The sequence below is a fragment of the Camelus bactrianus genome, chromosome 9, assembly GCF_048773025.1.
Source record: "Camelus bactrianus isolate YW-2024 breed Bactrian camel chromosome 9, ASM4877302v1, whole genome shotgun sequence".
Lineage (NCBI taxonomy): Eukaryota > Metazoa > Chordata > Mammalia > Artiodactyla > Camelidae > Camelus > Camelus bactrianus.
The window spans coordinates 50,915,658-50,934,789 of NC_133547.1; positions in this window are offsets into that span (position 1 = coordinate 50,915,658).

Genomic DNA, 19,132 nt, shown 5'->3' on the forward strand with positions numbered 1-19,132 from the left:
CTAGATCACACATGTAAATGTAAATGGATCATTGACCTAAATCTAAAACTTAAAACCATAAAACTTCTAAGAAAAAAAATCTTTGTGACCCTGGGTTAGGCAAAGATTTCTTAGCTAAAACACAAAACTATGAACTATAAGAGAAAAAAAATTGATAAATTGAACTTTGTAACACTTAAAACCTTTGTTCTTTGAAAGACACTACAAAGAAAATAAAAAGACAAGTCATAAAATAGTAGAAAATATTTGCAAAACACATTGCTGAAAAAGTACTTGTAGCTAGAAGACATAAAGAACTCTCAAAACTCAGTAAGACTAAAACAATCCAATTTTTAAACATTCGAAGTATGTGAACAGAAACTATACCAAAGAAGAGCTGTGAATGCATGGTAAATAAATACATGAAAAGATGTTCAACATATTAGCAATCAGGGAACTGAAAATTCAAACCATAATAAATGGCTAAAGTTTAAAAAAAAATGATGCTACCTAGTTCTGGTAAAGATATAGACCAACAGCATCTCTCATTCATTGTTGGTGGGAATGCAAAGTGGTGCAGCCAGTATGGAAGACAGTTTGGCAGTTTCTTAAAAATTAAACATGCACTTTCCAACAATGAAACAATTCCTCTGTTAGGTATCTACACAGTAGAAAAAAAAACATGTTGACACAAATATCTGTGTGAGACCGTTTATATCAGATTCATTCACAATCTCCAAAAATTGGAAATAACTTGAATGTCCATCAACTGTTGAATGGATAAGCAAACTGTGGTATGCACATTCAATTTAATATTATTCATAAATAAAAAGGAATAAACTGATATGTGCAATAAAATGAATTGATCACAAAAATATCACGCTAAGCAAAAGAAGCCAGACACAAAAGGCATTCCATTTTACATGGCACTCAGAAAATGACAAAATCTACGGAGAAAAACAGATCAGTGTTTGCTAGGGGCTGGGAGAGGAAGAAGGGCTTGACCACAAAAAGGGAACAAGAGAACTTCTGGGGTGATGGAAGTATTCTATATATTGACAGTGATAGGCTGGTGGTCACATAACTGTATACTTTGCTAAAGTTCATAGAACCGAAAAACGTGAATTTAACTGTATGTAAATTGTACCACAATTTTACAATAAAAAACTCCTGCATAGTTCCCCAATTCTCTCAAAATTAAAGTAAAAATATACATCTTTAACAGCTCCTCTTGGAAATTCTGAAGTTCCTTAAAAGGTGAGAATTCCTAAGGAAGAATTTCTGTTTGATGCCCTACCCCATTTCTCAGTTCTGTGCCTTCCCCATCCCTTGGTATCCATACTCCAGCCACACTGGAGGCCCAACACAAATGTCACCTTATAGGGACACCCTCCAGGACATGCCTTAAGTGGGCCAGATCTACCTGAATTTCACTCTTACCACACCCTGTGAATCTCCCTCGCGGCACTTCTCCCTGGGGACATTAAATGTCAGACTGGTGAGAAGTGGTATACTGCCCGTCTCTCCAAGGAAGGTACAGTCTGTCAGGGTTGGACTCTTTCCAGCCTCGTCCCCTGCCCCTATGTTTGCTGCCTAGCAATGTGCCTGACCTACAGTATTAACATAATAGCAAATTCACTATGCCCACTAGGTGCCAGGAATGACTATCAGTTAATATATGGAAATATTAACTCACTTAATCCTCACAGCAACCCTATGAGATGTATCTTTTCATCATCCCCATTTTATCAGTGAGGCAACCGAGGCACAGGGAGATTAAATAACTTGTCAAAGGCCTCACAGCTGCTAAGTGGCAAGCCAGGATACAAATACAGAAAGTAGAGCCCCAGAACATGTGCTGGGAACCACCATGCTGCAAGCTTAACATCTATCTGCTGAATAAGCAAATGCTGAATGAACAGGAAAAAATCAACGTGATTAACCAACAACGCTGTTAGTATTGAAGTGACACCAAAGGCTAGCTCTGCTGGTCCCCATCTCAGGCATTACCACTTCCTTTTCAGACACTTCAGGTCTTCATGGGAGGCACAGAAGAGAAACCTGCAGCAGAGTTTTGTGTCTCAGAAAACCTCTGTGAGAAGAAAACAGCGAAACGAAGGATTTGCTGGCAGCCAGTACTTACCAACAACCAACAAATTCCACTGCTCAACCATGTGCTTGCTTGAAGAGGATAATCAAGACCATTTACCAGACACTTGAAAGAGCAGGAATGCTTTCACTAGGCAGATAAGCGAGGCAAAAACAAACTAATTTGAGCTTTCTTTCTCGATATTTGGATTTCTCTAACTGAATCAGTCAGTAAGCTCTTAGGAAGGCTCTGGGGGCATTGGAAGAGATAACAATGATTGCAGCTACAGTGATTGGTACCCAGTGGGATCACAGACCTACAGGGAAGGGAAAATGAGGTCAGGCCAAAGGCATCTGGTACCAGGCAAACAAGTGGAGGGTCCATAAACCTGGAAGCTTATCTAACCCCCGAGGGGCTAGTCTTCTACAACATTGTGCTGTTTTTCCTCTGCATGTCACCCCAGAGCCCAGAGCACCCCACTGCCTTACAAGGCTGATAATGGGCCTAGATCCTGATGGGTCTATCCAGGATCACAGTGCTGTAAAACAGTGCTTCTCCATCTTTCCAGCAACCATATGATGAAGATGGTAACACAGATTCTGATTTCTCATTCAGTAGGCTTCAGCTAGGACCTAAGATTCTACAGTCCTAACAAGCTCCCAGCTGCTGCTCATCCTGCCAGTCTGGGACCACAGTTTGTTCACAAAGTTTGCAAAGGTCCAGTGACTATAAAAGAGGAGAGTCAATTCTATTAAGATACTTGAAGGAGTAAAAAAAAATCCATTTCTCTAGACAACCTAAAGATATAAAATCAAAACCAAACACAGCATACCCTTTTCCTCTTGCTCTCTTGCTTTCCAGACACATGAATTTCTCCAACTGAGCAATCAGTCAATCAGTGTTTACTGGATGTTTTCTGAGCAATGGGAGACTCATGGGTTAAAATCAATCAGCTGCTATGATTATAATGACCCAATGTGATGTGGAAAAACTACTGTTGAAGGGAACCAAGATACAGTCAAATAACAGGAGAATATATCTGCAGTGCAGCTCACCTCTCAGAACAGAATCTTTGCAGACAATTATCCTTCCCATTGGGCCTCCTCTATGGTCTTCAGGATAAAGGCTGGTAAGAAGGCCAGTGGGAGAGGAAAAAAAAATTTTTTTCTTTAATAATCTATGACTAGTAAAAAAGAATTTGGAAAAAGTTTGCATAAGACAGATAAAAAGCTCTTCTGAGATTTAACAAAACTACACATGAGATGGGAAAGAAGGGCATGGTGGGCAGAGGAAAGAGGAAACATTTAAACTTCTGCCATATTTCTTGCAAGTGATTTTATATCTACCACCTTCAAGGACACTCAAAATCACTCTGAAAGTGTACTCTCTTATTATCCGCACCCCCCAAATGAGGAAACTGAGCCTTCAAGAAGTTAAGTGATTGTTCACTGTCACTCCAACCAAGAGCCAGAGGAGTCCTGCTCTTTCATGCCATCTCCAAAAGAGGCTAAGGAGTTGTTGAGTGCACAAGTACATCTATAACGCACTTTATGGTTTTCCAAGTCCCTTCACACACTGTCTTATTTAAGATACCAGAAAATAAATCAAAAGTTCATTTCTCAAAATACCATACTTCATGTGAAGACAGAGGCATGGTGGGGGGCTCAGTGGTGAGATAGAAATGTATGAAGTAGAAAGAAATGTAGCCTTACAACGTCATAGGAGGGCTACCCATGTCAATAGCAATCAATAGCAACGTTGTTGGAGCTACAGCGACTGAATGCTTAAGAAATGTCATGCATTCTTAACAGTGACTGGAATGTCAAGAATTGTGCAGAGGGCTTTATGTACAACACCTAGTGGAAGCTGAGGCCTGTCTGAGATCCTTACAATTTAAAGCACAAGATGAATTACACATCCAACTCCCCAGTTTCTGTGTTATACCTTCTAGTTGCTTAAGATATCCAACCAGTTTCTCATACTTTCATTCAACAATGATTTATTTCCCCCTACGTGTCAGGTGCGGTGCTAAGCACTTGGTATAAAGCAGGAAACGATACCAAGTCCCTGGTCTCATAAAATTTACATGTGGCATGGGGGTGACAGACAATGCAAATAAGAATATAAGACAATGTCAGGTAGTGATAAGGAAGGGCCATGAAGAAAAATAAAGCAAAGTAAGAAATAGAGTGAGATGAGGAATGTGGGTATTTATTTTCAAGTTTCTGCTGAAGTATAACACGCAACAAGAGAAGTGCACAAGTCAAAGTTTACAGCTGACTGAATATGAACACGCTGAACACAACAATGCTACAAGCACTCAGATCAAGAAACAGAAGACCACACTTCAGAAACCCCTGCCATCCCCCTTTCAGTCACAGCCATGGATGGTAAGGGAAAGTTCTCTTGGAGAAATGACATTAGAATAGAGACCAAATAAAGGAAGGGAACAAGTGAGCCATGTGGGTATTGCAGGAAAGAGTATTCTGGGCAGAAGGAATAAACTAAATGCATTTAAAGAATAGTAAGAAAGCAAATGTGTCTGAGTCAGACTGGATGGATGCCTAGGTGGATGGACGGAAGGAAGGATGCATGGAAGGAAGGAAGGACAGATGGACAAAAGAATGAAATGACAGGTAGGAGATGACATCAAAAGAGAAGGAATAACTAGATCAGCTAGAGCTTTGAAATTAGGAGCTAGGATTTGATTCTGTTAGGATTGAAAACTTTTGGATGGTTCTTAGCTGGGCCTGGTGTGATCTCATTTGCATTTTCAGAGCTCAAGCGGAAGAAAGACTTAAGGGGTAAAGGGAAGCAGTCTTCCAGTGAGGGTGGTTTTTAACCTCTGGGATGGAGGAATCATACTTCCTCCCTCCCCACCCCAACCAAAACTCTTCACTATGCATATCAGATGGAAGGGACCAGAGCTGCTCTGACTCCAAATTCCCCAAAAATCACTGAAGCTTTGGAGAGCCTTGTCCGCAACCCAGTTGCCTGGTCTCGGATACAGTTCCCCAGTAGTTAAGCTGGACAAGGCAAACCACAGCACAGCAGCATTCTCTCAGGATAAACTCTGCAGACTTTAGAGGTCTGCCTTCATGACCTCTGGGCCCCTCCCCTCTGCATCGCTTCTCCACTCTGTACTCTTCTGCACCCTCCAAGAGAATCAGTGTTTCTCTGCTCTCTAGCCCCTACTTTGACCCAAAAGCACAAGGAACCGATGTGGCAGTTAGCCTAGAACCTGAAACTCTTCTCATCAGCATGTAGACAATCTCATCTTTTGTTATTTAAGCCTCAGCAACCTTAGTATGCAATGGTTTCATTCTGTCTCTAGTTAGGAATTCCAGTCTGTCAGAAATAAGCAGTGTAGAGGTTTGCAGACAGAGGGAGGCAAGATTATTCTTTTGACCTCGTAGCTGATGCTGTATCCCTGAATGGCCCAGACACCGGGTGACCTGGTGAAGAGATAGCACTCCCAACATCTTCTGCAGAGAGCACCAGTTGATGACTCTAGCTCTTCATCCCCTAATCTAGCTTCCCCTCCCTCCCCCAGCCTTGGCCTCAGGACACTTGTCACCCCTGACCAAACTGGGGGTCACTAGCTGCCTCCCCTAAGCAGCCTTCCCTGTTTAACCTGGCACCCAGATGAAGGGCAGGTGACGAGCAGATAGGAGAAATTCAAGGATTCCAGAAGTAGGAAGCCAAAGGGGGGATCTGGCCAGATGGGCACCAAAAGCAGTGTTCTAATCCTCAACCTGAGTAGAGAGGGATGGAGCAAGGGAGCCTGCATGTGGAATTAGAACCAGGATCTGTGACACAGCACTGTGAACTGACTATATATATATATATATTATATAATTAATATAATAGTATATATATAATAAAATAAAATAAAATCTAAAAGAAAAACAAAAGAAAAAGAACCAGGATCTGTATTTCAGAGCATGGGGGAAGCAAAATTAATGCTAATTAGTAAGAAAGAAGAAGCAACAAGGTGGGAGTGGAAAAACTTGGATTGTCTGCATAATCAATGCTAACCACAATCTTTTATGGGAATTGTTTCCCATTTTATTCCTAATTACTACTTGCTACAACAATGATGAAACATATCACTAAATATAATCTCAAATTAACTTTGCAGTAAAGTTCCCTCTGATTATAACAGCAAATTCTCGACATGCCCAAGGAGTGATTACAAAGTCCTGAGTGGTCCCAAAATTTAACTCTTAAAAAGCATGCTCTTTGCTAGTGGCCCAGGTCTCAGCCAGACAGACTGAGCACTCACTTCTACATGTCATGGTCATGGGACCTGGATTTTCTCAGAAGTCCCCCATTTTAAAATTCTCCATCACTGTTGTTCTCGTGGGCATTCAAGTATTGGCCAAACTATGATTTCTACTTTTAGTTCAGAAGTATGATCACTGGACTCAGGTGATGTGGGTTGTTACTCAAACTTTAGTAGGTCTGAGAACTTCCAAGTCAAGGTGGCTCCATTGTCTCTGGAACACTTGTCTTCCCCAGCCAGGGCAGTCTCCTATTGTTGCATAAGAAGGAGGTGCTGTTATGCTCTCCAGGGTAGGTACTGAGGCATTGACTTTTACCTAAAGGTTAACATTTGAAGACTTAGAAATTCCAGCTCAGCAAAATCCAAAAAGGATAAATCCCATCTCCCCAGTAAGTCACGCATCCTTTCACCGAAAGTCAAAGTATAGGAGTACTGGTCAGAGTAAGGAGAAAGCTGTTTTGACAGGACTATCACCTGGAGTCCTGCTGGATGAAATCTAGTCTGAAAGAATCCTAATCTGACCCCATTTAGCTTGGGGCATTTTGTAACTAGCAGGGATTGCTTTACTTAAGTCATCTCATCCTCCAGAATTCAAACTGAATCTGGTCTATGGGTCAGTCTGTATCATTCAGTACAAAAAGTCCACAGCCACAAAAGTGGGACCCATTCAGGCCACAGCAACTCTCAACAGCTGCCAACAGCTGAAGCCAGCTCCAACCCACCTTCCCCCCAACACAGCCCACAGGCCTTTCACAAAGCGTTTTAATGCTGAGAAAGCTCAGCTGATTTATGGGCAGATAGAGTCAGGAGAGAAAACATTGTTTATAATCCCAAGAGATAGGTCTGATACTATTATATCATGCTGTAATGACTATCATTTATTAAGGGCCTATTTAGGGCCCATACTGGGCATGGTGGTGGGTGGAAGATTGGGCCCAGACTCCATCTCTTCAAGAGCATGGATTTAGACTTTTGAGGTCACCCCTGAATAAGACTATTTACACAGTCCTTCTATTCTTGTATGTTTGTTAAAAGCATTCATCTGTCCAAAGTAAACATTTAAAATGCAGCAATTTTTGTAATAATTTTGGGATTGCTTTATTTTTTAAACATACCTGGAGGCTGAACAAGTGAATTAGCTCAGGCCTCTAGAAAGCTAACAGTTCCAGTGACTATTACGTATTAAATGTACAAAATGCACTACTCTGCATTTTAGGTGTATTATTTCTAATTCCCACAACAAAATGGCAAGATGGGCATTATTATTTCTATTATACATCTGATACTGAGAGGTGGGTATTATGATTTCTATTAAACAGATGAGATTATAAGGAGGGTAATATGATTTTTATTATATAGATGAGGTCGGGAGGTGGATATTATTATTTCTTTATGAGGATGAAGATGTGGAAACCTATAGAGTCTTCGAGGTTTGTTTAAGAGCTTACAGTTTGGTCAGGTGATGCTATCAGATCTGAAGATTCCAGCCCTCGGGAGGGTGTGCAAGCTCAGTTGCCAGGAAGCTATTTCTTCAGGTAGGGGTCATGCGGCCCCACAGAAGCAGGGAGGAAACTGTCTGCAAACCTCCACTGAGGCTTTGCACCAGCCACTTCATGTCTTCAAATGTGTCTCCCATGAATCAGCAGAGCATGGGGACTTCTACTTCCATCACCCCAAGCACCTGTCATAGAGGAGTTCCAGTAATGGATGGGAGGGCCCTGGGCTTTCGAAGCAATTTTGAAAAATGAATCTGAAATGGTGCATATGAAGGTTGCAGACAGTGATGCTTCAATGACAAGCATCCGTAATAATGTGACAGTACAGCTGCTAGGCTAGGCTGAAGAAGCTCAGAAACCTCCCTTTCGCTGCTGGGCACTTCCTGCAGAGTGTGGTCAAGGCCCAAGCCCCAGAGTTCTGTGTACCAGCACCTCACCAGGTAAGGAGAAATGGCCTCCACTCCAAAGCTTTCGCAGGACAGCAACTACTTTTCCATGCTACATACCACAGGAAGTCATACCTCCTTTGTAGAGTTCAGCTCTAGGTCTCCTCCAAGTCACAACGACAAAGCAGATCTTGCACACTTGCAGGAGTGACTCAAATGCTCACTAGCTGCTACTTGAGTTGTCTGGCACTGTCTATGCTGGAGGCCATATGCTGGGGAGATAGAAGGGTCAGGTCTAGATTTGCCTTTTGCACGTCATCCAACTTCAAGCTGGCCCCCAAGTTACAAAGGTGAGGAACCAATAGTACCTTGCTTTACATATTTTTAGCTATAAACCCTGTTTCTCCAACTGGCAGCAGTCTCTCCCTTAACAATCTAGGCAAGGTTCTCAGCTGTATTCTGAGGAATCCTGGGTTCCCCTAGAGATGCCCCAGAGCTACCTTGCGAAGGAGAAAGTCAAGCAGCCAGTGGATACACCAGACTCAAATCTGAATAAACTCACTTTGATCTGTACCTTACACTGATTTTTTGCATAAGATATTCTTTGTCCAAAAAGTTTCATTGCTATTTTTTAAAAATATGGAAAGAAGAAAAAGGAAGAATAAAAGAAACCCACTTACGGGGATCCAGATCTGCCCCATTTGAAGAGAATTCTTCCATGGAGAGATGGACATGTCCTTCCTGGGAGAAAAGTAAAAAGTCTTCCTAATTAGGTGTCAGGACTAACTTGGAACAAACTCCTCCAAAGAACCAAGGTCTGCTCTTTCCTATTTGACCATCCTTAGTAGGGAAGAGATCAGGGGTCTCAAACTGGAGCACCTGCAGGGGCCAGGCAGGAAATATACAGAGAGAAGAGGCCTGTGGAGTCTCTGTGTTTCGCATCTGAAAGCTGCTACACAGCTTCCTTTGGGGGTCGTCTTGAGGAGATGAAGGCCAGTGTTGCCAGAGCTTCTGATTTTGCAAGAGAAGTTAGAAAATCCAAAATTATATGACTTTCCCAAAGTTTAAATAGGGCAACTTTCCCCCTCAAAATCAAAATACTCTGTGGGCCAACCTACACAAGTCTGGCTCTGTGCTGCCAAGTCTGAGAACTGGAACAGACAGACTGGCTATCTTTATGGGGGCTGGAGAGAAGGCAAAACCCTTCCCACCACCACGAGAGACATGTTGGAATAGCAGCACTCAAAGGTGCTGGCACACGCTTCACTCTCAACCCATGTGCTCCTGCCCATCTCCCTCTATTCCACCCTATCCCAGATCCCATCAATTCCTTCTCCTTTGTCTCTTCTTTAGGATAACCCTTCCTTGACCTCTCCTCCTCCAGATTATCTCAGAGCCCCATTATAGCTGGTCTCTCATAACTACTCCCTGTGCTATTCTTTCCCAGCATTGAGCACAATTTGTTTTTATATCTCCAGTTTTGAAGAACAACTGCCTTTCCGTCTCAACTATAAGCTCCAAGATAGTAAAGGCTGTACTTCTGGCTCTCCATTATGAATTTCCCACAATTAGAGCAGTATCTGGCCCACAGAAGGCATACACATCTATATAAACTTGCATGAATTAGCCCAGAGCACCATGAACCACAGTCACCATCCCATGTGTTTGTCAGAAACATACAAGTTCCCCTGCCACCTCCACCTTGGATTCTTTGTGGACTCTGCCCATGTCTTTGCCTGCTTGAATTTGGTGTCACTCATTGTTTTGCAACTTGATCCAAGACCTTCTCTAATTTTGTGTCCCTAAGCCTTGAACTCGTTACTCCCTTTGTCTTCTCCATATCCACAAAGACTGTGAGAGGAAGGGAGAAATCGATCATCAGCTCCATTTTACAGAAAAGGAAACAGAAGTCCTGAAAGTTCGGGCAGATTCACTGTCGAAACTTCGGGGTCTCTGATTCCAACATGAGTTCCTTTCTTCTGAGCTTAATGTCAGAAAAGATGAGTAAGAAAGAAACTCTGACATCAGAGAAGCTTAAATACCCAATATCAGTGGCCTATAAGTTTTATAGTTGTGAATATGCTATGCTTATATATTTAATATCAATATCTCTGCATCCTAGCCCAATTTTATTAACCCTCCAGCATGCAATGACTTACACAGATGCAGAGTTAAAAAATAATTGTGTTCCAGGTGGGCCTGAGCAACTAGGACTTAGTACATTGTCATAACAACAGCAGCAGTAGTAGTGGTAGCAACTACTAACATAGTTGCTAACATTCATCTAGAGCTTTCTATGTGCTAAGAGGCGTTCTAATCTCCCTACTGCAATAGTGGTTTGAATAGTGCCCCCTAAATATTTGAGTCCACTCAAAACATCAGAATGTGACCTAAGTTGGAAATAGGGTCTTTGCAGATGTAATTAAGCTAAGGATCCTGAGATGAAATCACTGTAAGGAGAAGACACAAGCCACAAAGGAAAGACTGTGAAGGCAGAGACAGAGATTGGAGAGATGCAGCCAAAGAACACACCACAGTTTGCTAGGAGCCACCAGAAGCTAGGAATAGGCAAGTAAGGATTCCCGACTAGAAGTTCAGGAAGGAGCTCAGCCCTGCCAACACCTTGATTTTGGACTTCTGGCCTTTAAAACTGCAAGAGAATAGATTTCTGTTGTTTTAAGCCACCAAATTTATGGCCATTTGTTACAGCGTCCTTGGGAAACAGACACACATGCTTTGTGTTATTTAATCCTCACAGTATCCCTATGAGGTATGAGTGTTCAAGTGAGGAAGCTGAGGCTCAGGGCGGTTACATGACCTGCAGAAGCACATAAGCAGTGAACCGTTGAGTCAGCTTTGACCCTGGCTGGTGACTCTCTGACCCCCTACAGCTGCTGGTGGCCACTGACAAGCCTTCCCAGGCCTCCCCCTGACAAAGCAGAATACACTCTAGTTGCTAGTCTCTGCTGTGACCAATACAATTTCTGGGGTGGGGAGGTGGATTCCTCTGCAGAAAAATCTTTTCTTTGGGCTTCTCTCCCTCCTGAGTGCTCCAGCTCATGCCGTGCAGATTTACCACATTGAGCTGTGAGCTAGGTTGACGTGACGACTTCACTCTCCAAGAGAATATTTCAATAACTCAGTTGCAGCCTACTCACCCTCAACCAAAATTTAAGGCATATATGTTGCTCATAATCAAGCTTCTTCCTTCTCCTGTTACCTTTCCTCCTCCCACCACCAAAAGCCCTCCTGGCTGAGAACGGGGAGCAGGGAGTGGGGGCAGAAAACAGTAGGATCTCAGATTTGTGGAAAACTCTAGCACATGCCTCTTCTGGTTCCAGCTCAGAGCATCAGCCTCTGAAACAGGCCTTCCTCCAGCTTCCAACCCAGAGGTCAGGAGGGGCAAAGTGAACATGGTAATTTTTCCAAGTGTCTTATTAACTTTCTGTCAAGTGGCTGAACATCTGTTCTCTTTTCTGTTTGTGTTTTGAGGAATAGATCTAGCCCAGAATCACAGGGCTTTGAGGGACCGTGGTTCATGTATAATCATACCAAAGCTTTCTCTCAGGCCCTTGCCAAAGCAATTAGCAAAGCTGCTTTTAACCAATTAGGCCCATCTTTTCAGCTCCCTGAGGCAGAGGCTGCCTTCTCCCTCCCCACTGCTTGGCCTCCGTGGAGGCCATTTCAAAAGGCACAATTTGAACCAATTATGCCTGTCTTGTTATTATAATCATTAATCATCATCACTCTAATGACAACTAATAGGCTACTTCAAATCCCTTTCTGGAACATAATGGGGGCCTACATAAATACAAAACAAATATTTTGTAGAGTGCTTCCAAGTTTTGCATAGTCCTCTCACGTACAAGATCTTGTTGGATCTTCAAAGCTGTGAGGTGAATTATTAATGGGAAAATAAAAAGCAGCCCTACTCTGGCTCTCAAGTCACTCAGTCCACAGCCAATTACTAAATCATAAATAGCATTAGTTAAAACAAAAAAGGGGGCCCACCGTGTGGGATGGTGGACAGAGAAAAGAGAAAGCTCTGAAGGTCTATGTCTGCATCATGATTCCCTATATCCTAAGCCCAGTTTTCTCAACTGTGAAGTGGGCATCATGGTGCCTGTCCCAGCGAACTGTTGTGAAGACTCAATAACATGGCACTTAGAAAGTGCCTGGAGGAATGCTAATAAAATAATACCCACAATAATGATAAGGAGTAATTACTGAACTTGTAAAATGTGTCAAGCTTTGTGCCTAACCCTCTACATGTTTCATGCCATGGAATCCTCACAACAACCCCCTGGATAGATGCTATTGTTCTATTGTTTTATGGTTGAGGTAAGGAGTGAGGTAAGGAGTAAGGCAAGGAGAGTCAAGCATCTTGCCCAAAACCATGTTGCTAGTAGGTGCTAGGTGATCCCAGGCAATCTGGTTCCCAGACAATATCCTAAACATTCCATATATGGTGTCTTTAAAAGACTAGAAAAAAATATTATCTGAAGACAGCAGGGATGGTGGAGACAAGGGCACCACCTGGCACCACATGGGGAAGGGAGGAAAGAAGAAGGGTTTGAGTACCTGGTGTGTTTTGATCACTATGCAATGTGTCTTCCTACGCATTACCTCCTTTGCCTCTCACAGCAGCCCTTCCAGGTAGTTATTACCGTCTCCATCTTAGACACGAAGACTCTGGGGGCAGAGAGCAATGCTGACCCTGGTGGGCAGAACTGGGACTCAAGTCCCCTTCTCCTTCTGCTACAGCCCATGATCTTCCATCCACGTGTCCCAGGAGGGACTGTGCTCTTCCTAATGTTGAGATATTCTATTATATAATATCAAACATGAAACAGTAACTTTTTATTGTACATGGCAGAGAAGAGCTCAATGACTTTTAGTGCAGTTTGGTAATATTGCCTTGATCTGTGTTAAGACTCCTGAAGTTTTAGTCACAACTGCTTTTACTCCATCAGTATAATTACAAAAGACAAATAATGAATTTATTATTATGAAAAAAGCTTTGATTTCATGGACCCCTCTGAAAGGGCCTCAGGGAACCCCCCAATGTTCTGTGGACCACAGTTTGAGAACTTTTAGAATCAAATGCACAGTTAAGAGAGTCAGCTTTGGAGTCAGGCACAGGTGGCCCAAGTAAAGGTTCTGCCACATACTAAGTGCAAGACCTTGGACAAGTGACAATCTCTCTCTGACCCTCAGTTGCTTCATCTGTAAAACAGGCCTAATGATAGTTCCTACCTCATAGGACTGTGTTGAGGGTCGCATTAAATATGTTATATGAAGGGCTTAACTGAGTGCCTGGCACAGAATACCCAATAAGTAGTGCACAGGTTTTAAGTAAGTAAATCATTAAATGTGATATAAGTGCTAATAGAGGTGGGTACACAATATAGGATATAAAGGGGAAACAGGCATCTATTCTACTTTGTATAATACACATTTAGGTGTGTGCCTGTCTTCCTCATTCAGGATTCTGAAGGAGACAAAAGGGCTAAGCCCTATGCTGACTTTACATGCATTATCAGGTAGACATATGTTTTATCTAGCCCACGGAGCTTCTCAGTGCCCATACTTAGTTAATGCTAGTTATCAAATAAAAAATAAGTAGCATAAAGGCAGTAGTTTAGCATCAAATGCATTTTCATTTGGATATGGATCTTTCTCAAGTTTTCTGTCTCTTGCTACATTAACTATTCATCTGTTACACCTAACTGACACTAATATTGCTTTCACAAGCTGAGGGGAGACTTCAAATTTAAATACTCAAATTTCTTAGAAGTCTCCTTTGCTATAAAAAATAATATGCCTTATTCTTTTAGAAGTCAGATCAAAGTAAAGAGCGAAACTTTCCTCTAAAAATCAGCAGCAACATCTTCCAGAAAACAGTCGTGTACATCTCCGCACAGTTGAAAAGCAAGCTAGCAGTGTGTCTGGTTCAATACAAGACAAGGGAAAATTATGAGCCTGCCTGGATGTCGAAGCATGTCTCTGCAGGGGTACTGGGAGCCCCTTCCTGCTCATCCAGACTGCTGGTCCTCGCACACCAACTTGCTGCTTACCCTCCCAGAGGCTCTATGGATCCCTATGGTCCTGCCTATGGCTCTGGGCTTCCCTTTTGCTGAGTTGACTGCAAGCTGCTTTATTTGCCTCTTCAGTCTTTCAGTATCCCCTATACCAAAGGAAAACTGTGCCTCACAGATGAGTTGTGAGAGAGTCAGCACACAGGGAAAAAGAAGAAAACTCAAATTACTTTCAGAAAATGCTTCAGCCTCAACCTGACCCAGACAGTGATGCTTCACGTGGGACTATCACTGGGGGAGGAAGGCAACTCCATTGCTCTCATAAACAAAGTTGTAAGAGGGAGATGTTTGGGCCAAATGAGTGACTACCTCATTTCACCACTCACAGGTGGGCTTCTCCAACAGCAGGGTGCTCAGAATCCACTGGAAAGCTTGCTAAAATGCAGCTTCCCTGGTCTCACTCCTCAGATGATGCTAAGAGAGCACCTCTAGAATGCCCTTGAGAAGTATTCTCTACCAATCCAGATTTTCAAGCTAGACCAGCTAGGGGATCTCTAGCCATAAGGATTTTTCTCTATTTTCACTATTTATTAATTCTTTCATTTAAAAAACATTCATCGATGCCATGTGCAGCAACATGGATGTCCCTGGAGAATGTCATTCTAAGTGAAGTAAGCTAGAAAGAGAAAGAAAAATACCATATGATATCACTCATATGTGGAATCTAAAAAAAAAAAAAAGGAATACAAATGAACTTAAATATAAAACAGAAACAGACTCACAGACAGAATACAAACGTGTGGTTGCCGGGGGGAGGGGGATGGGAAGGGACAGACTGGGAGTTCAAGATTTGAAGATACAGACAGGTATATATAGAATAGATAAACAAGTTTATACTGTATAGCACAGGGAAATATATTCAAGATCTTATAGTAGCTCATGTTGAAAAGAATATGAAAATGAATATATGTATATTCATGTATGACTGAAAAATTGTGCTGTACACCAGAAATTAACACAACATTGTAAACTGACTATAATTCAATCAAAAAAATTTTAATTAAAAAAAATTCATCAAGCACTTACCAAATGCCAAACACAGTTAGTCACATATATGCATAAAATATATATTACATATGTATATACTATATATACGTTTGTATATATATATATGATACATAACAAACTTTGCTTTCATGGAGCTTAAATTCTATGACACAAGTCAAATCACAAACAAATAAGCTATATAATTTGTACAAGTTTTCATAGTGGCATTATTCATAATAATCAAAAATGGAAACAGTCCAAATGTTCATCAGGAGGTGGCTACATAAAATGTGATATATGCATACCATGGAATATCATTCAGTAATAAAAAGGAATAAAGTGCTGATAACATGCTGATAACATGGTACACCATGGATGATCCATGAAAATGTTACGCTAAGTCAAAGAAAACAGACACAAAAGGCCATACATTTTGTGATTCCATTTATATGAAATGTCCAGAAAAGGAGTATCTATAGTTACAGAAAGTTGATCAGTGGTTGCCAAGGGCTGGGGGTTGGGGGAAAAGGGGAGTAACTGCAAATAGACATGAGGGATCTCTTTGGGTGATAAAAATGTTCTAAAACTAGACTGTGGTGATGGCTGCACAATCACACCCTTCAGTCTTCTGTAACTGAACAAACATTACTGCAAACAAGTTATGTTCCCCATCTCTCTGTTTGGACCTCAGGAGGAGAGTGAGCCATGACACAGGGTTCAGAAGAACCACGTATAGAGGCTAGAGTCAAGCATGTTGTGAGGAGGAGACTGGTGGACTCAGGAGTAGCACATGCTGACCCACCCATCAACCCAAACTTCAGAGAGGAAAGAACATGTCACTGTCAGAAACATGAGAAAATGCCAAACGGCCATGCAATCAAGCAGCTAAGTCATCCAATGTGCTTCTGTTACTCTGAGACAGAATAATAATACGAGAAGAATTAAGAGTCCTAACATTTAACAAGCTAACATTTAACAAGCCCATCCTATGTGCCAGGCACTGTTTTAAGGTTTTTATATACATGAACTCATTTAATCATCACAGCCACATTAAATGATATCATTGCAAAAGATTTCTATAATGTTCTGGCAGGATGCAGATGGCATATTCAAATGAGGCAATTGAGAACAGCTTAATAAAGGGCCACTTACAAAGGTATAGGTAGTATCCCAGGAACCAGCAAACACTGGTGTGGTGCTTCAAAGCTAGCAACAGCAGGGAGCTGAAAGAACTCACAAGGAGGACTGGATGGGTACCAGCACCTGAATGGAGTCACTGTAGCTAGGAAAGGGGATAAAACCAACTCACAGTGACCCAGAAAGAAGGGAGCTAGGAAAATAAAGCCCCCAACCTGACTCTCTTCCCTTTCTCCAATTTCCTGATGACAGTTCCCATTGGACAAACCCATTTGGACACCATAGGACAGGAAGCCCATTGATGCAGTCCACATAAGTTAACCTCTTGGGCACAGAGAAGGATAGAGAAGGGTAGAGAATAACTGTGGAAGGACAAATGAAAAATATCCAGTGTAGTACTGTTACCATTCACTCCTGACAGACAAAGAAACTGAAGTCTGAAACAGGTAAGGAACATGTCCAGGGGTATACAGCTGAAGGCCAGAGCTGGACAAGGAATCCAGGTGTTCTGGTGGCTCTTAACCACCACCCCTAAGCTGAAAGTGTTTCCCTCAACCCCACTAGGGTAGAAAATGATCAAGAAACACCTGGGAAGGATAGGCAGGACTCCCCCAAGGCTCTAAGATTAGGGGAAACAACTGTGCCCTAGCGCACAACAGTAATCAAGGCTGGATCATGTACTTCTGTACTCCCAACATGTACCACACCCAGATAATTTAGTCATGTTGCTCCCAGGGCCCCAATTCCATGAGACAAATCATCCCAGGTGTGGGTATCAACTCTTTGGCCAGGTCATTGAACATAGCTCAAACACAAATCTCCAGGCAAAGGTTTTCAGTGGAAAATATTTTAGACTATTCCGAGCAGGTGCTACTTTTCTGCCACCCACAGGTCTACAGTCTGTGAACTGCTGGGGAAACAAAAGTTCATACAATTCCTGCTTGCCCTTCAGCCTCAGAGAAAGCACCACTTGGGGAGATGCTTCAACTTGTACAATAAAAAACCTCTCCAACCCTTAAATAAGAAAAAATAAATAAAAGTGCCTCACCCCGCTCTGATTTGCAGCAGTTTGCAGAATTGGTGTGCTATGGAATGAGCTATGGGGTCCCTGTGTCCCCAGATAAACCTGGTTATGAGTGATATCCTTTATTTGACCTCTCAAACTCCACTGCCTGAGCCTGCAGGGTCCCAGAGCTGTCCTAAGGAGACCCTGATCCCAGAGCAGATGCCATCCTGGAGACACCTGCTGCCCGAGTAGTCCCACAGGAGAAGTAGGTGAGGTGGGTCCCTTGGCAGTGGCTGGGCTGGCAGCTGAGTGATGGGGCTGACATGGAAGAACAAGCCTGTCCGCCACCCCAAGCCTTTGTTATCAAACAGCTCCTACAAAACTTCTGCCGTGAGCACATCAATACAAACAAAGGCAGCCTTTCAGAAGGTAGACGCCAGGCCTGCCGTTAGCTGAGGTCCTGGGGGCTCCAAGCGCACCTATTTCATCCTTGACTTCTAGCTTTATTGTTCCGTGATGGGGAGGAAGGGACAGCTCTCCCAATGTCCACCTCATCTGCCTTCTCTCCCATGCACTGTGATGATCTCCGCCCCAGCAGGTCGCAGAACCGAGCCAGTTTTATGATTGCTCTCTCCCTGTTTCCCCAGTCCGTGGATCTTTCTGTCCCAAATAAATCAATGTTACTATTTCTCCTTTTCCTCCTCACTCTCAGCAGGCTGCTGCTCAGGCCATTTCTCTTAGATAATGAGCCAGGCATGCTCTCGAGCTGGGCCCATTTGGGGCCCAGGCCTGGATGGAAGCAAGACTACACAGTCCAAACCAGAGGATTTCTGAGCTGCTGGGCAGATTTCCCCCTGGTGGGGCCATCACAAGAGTATGAGACAGGGCATGGCAGAAAGGATGGAAAGAGCAGATTCAAAGGCTTCAGCCTAAGTCATCTAAGTGGACTCTGCAATCAACCCACAGAACACACTTCATCTTTATGTCAGCAGGGCTTCCAATACCATTTCCACTTCAGACATCAAAGGAAGGGCTCTAGAAGCCATTCAGCTGAACATTTGCCAAAGCAGAGACTTTAAAACAAACAAACTCCTACATAGAATCCCAATATATAGAAGAAATAAGTGTAGCAATGCACCAGCTGATACTGAGAGGAGGGCTCGGGTTCCTCCCCACTTTCACTTCCCACGAAACTCACAGGCTCCCCAAGTATCTCTGGAAAAGCCCAGAGTTCTGCCAGATACAATTTGGAAACTATCGGTCAGCCCTTTCACAGGGTTGAAATTCCCTGTTCAGAATATCCGGCATGTTCCCAACTCTGGTGCCCACATCTGTGTGTCTGCCCCTGCCTGGCATCCGCTGCACTCTTTTTAGTAGCTGGCGCCAACCCAGCCTGGAGGCCCTGCTCTCCATCCATCCTCCACTGTCTCACCACTTCCCCTGTAAGAACAGGCCTGACTGTGGTGGCGCCCCCAATCCTGTGCTCCCCGGCCCCCTCCTTGGCCTTTGATGTCCAAGAAGGCTCTCTTGACCTGCACACTGACCAGCTCCTCCTCGGGTGAGTAATTTCCCTGAGACTTCAGAAATTACTTCTTGGCATTGTGGCATGATGGTTAAGAGTGTGGGCTCTCAAGTCAGACTGCCCGGGTTCAAATCCTGACTCCACTCC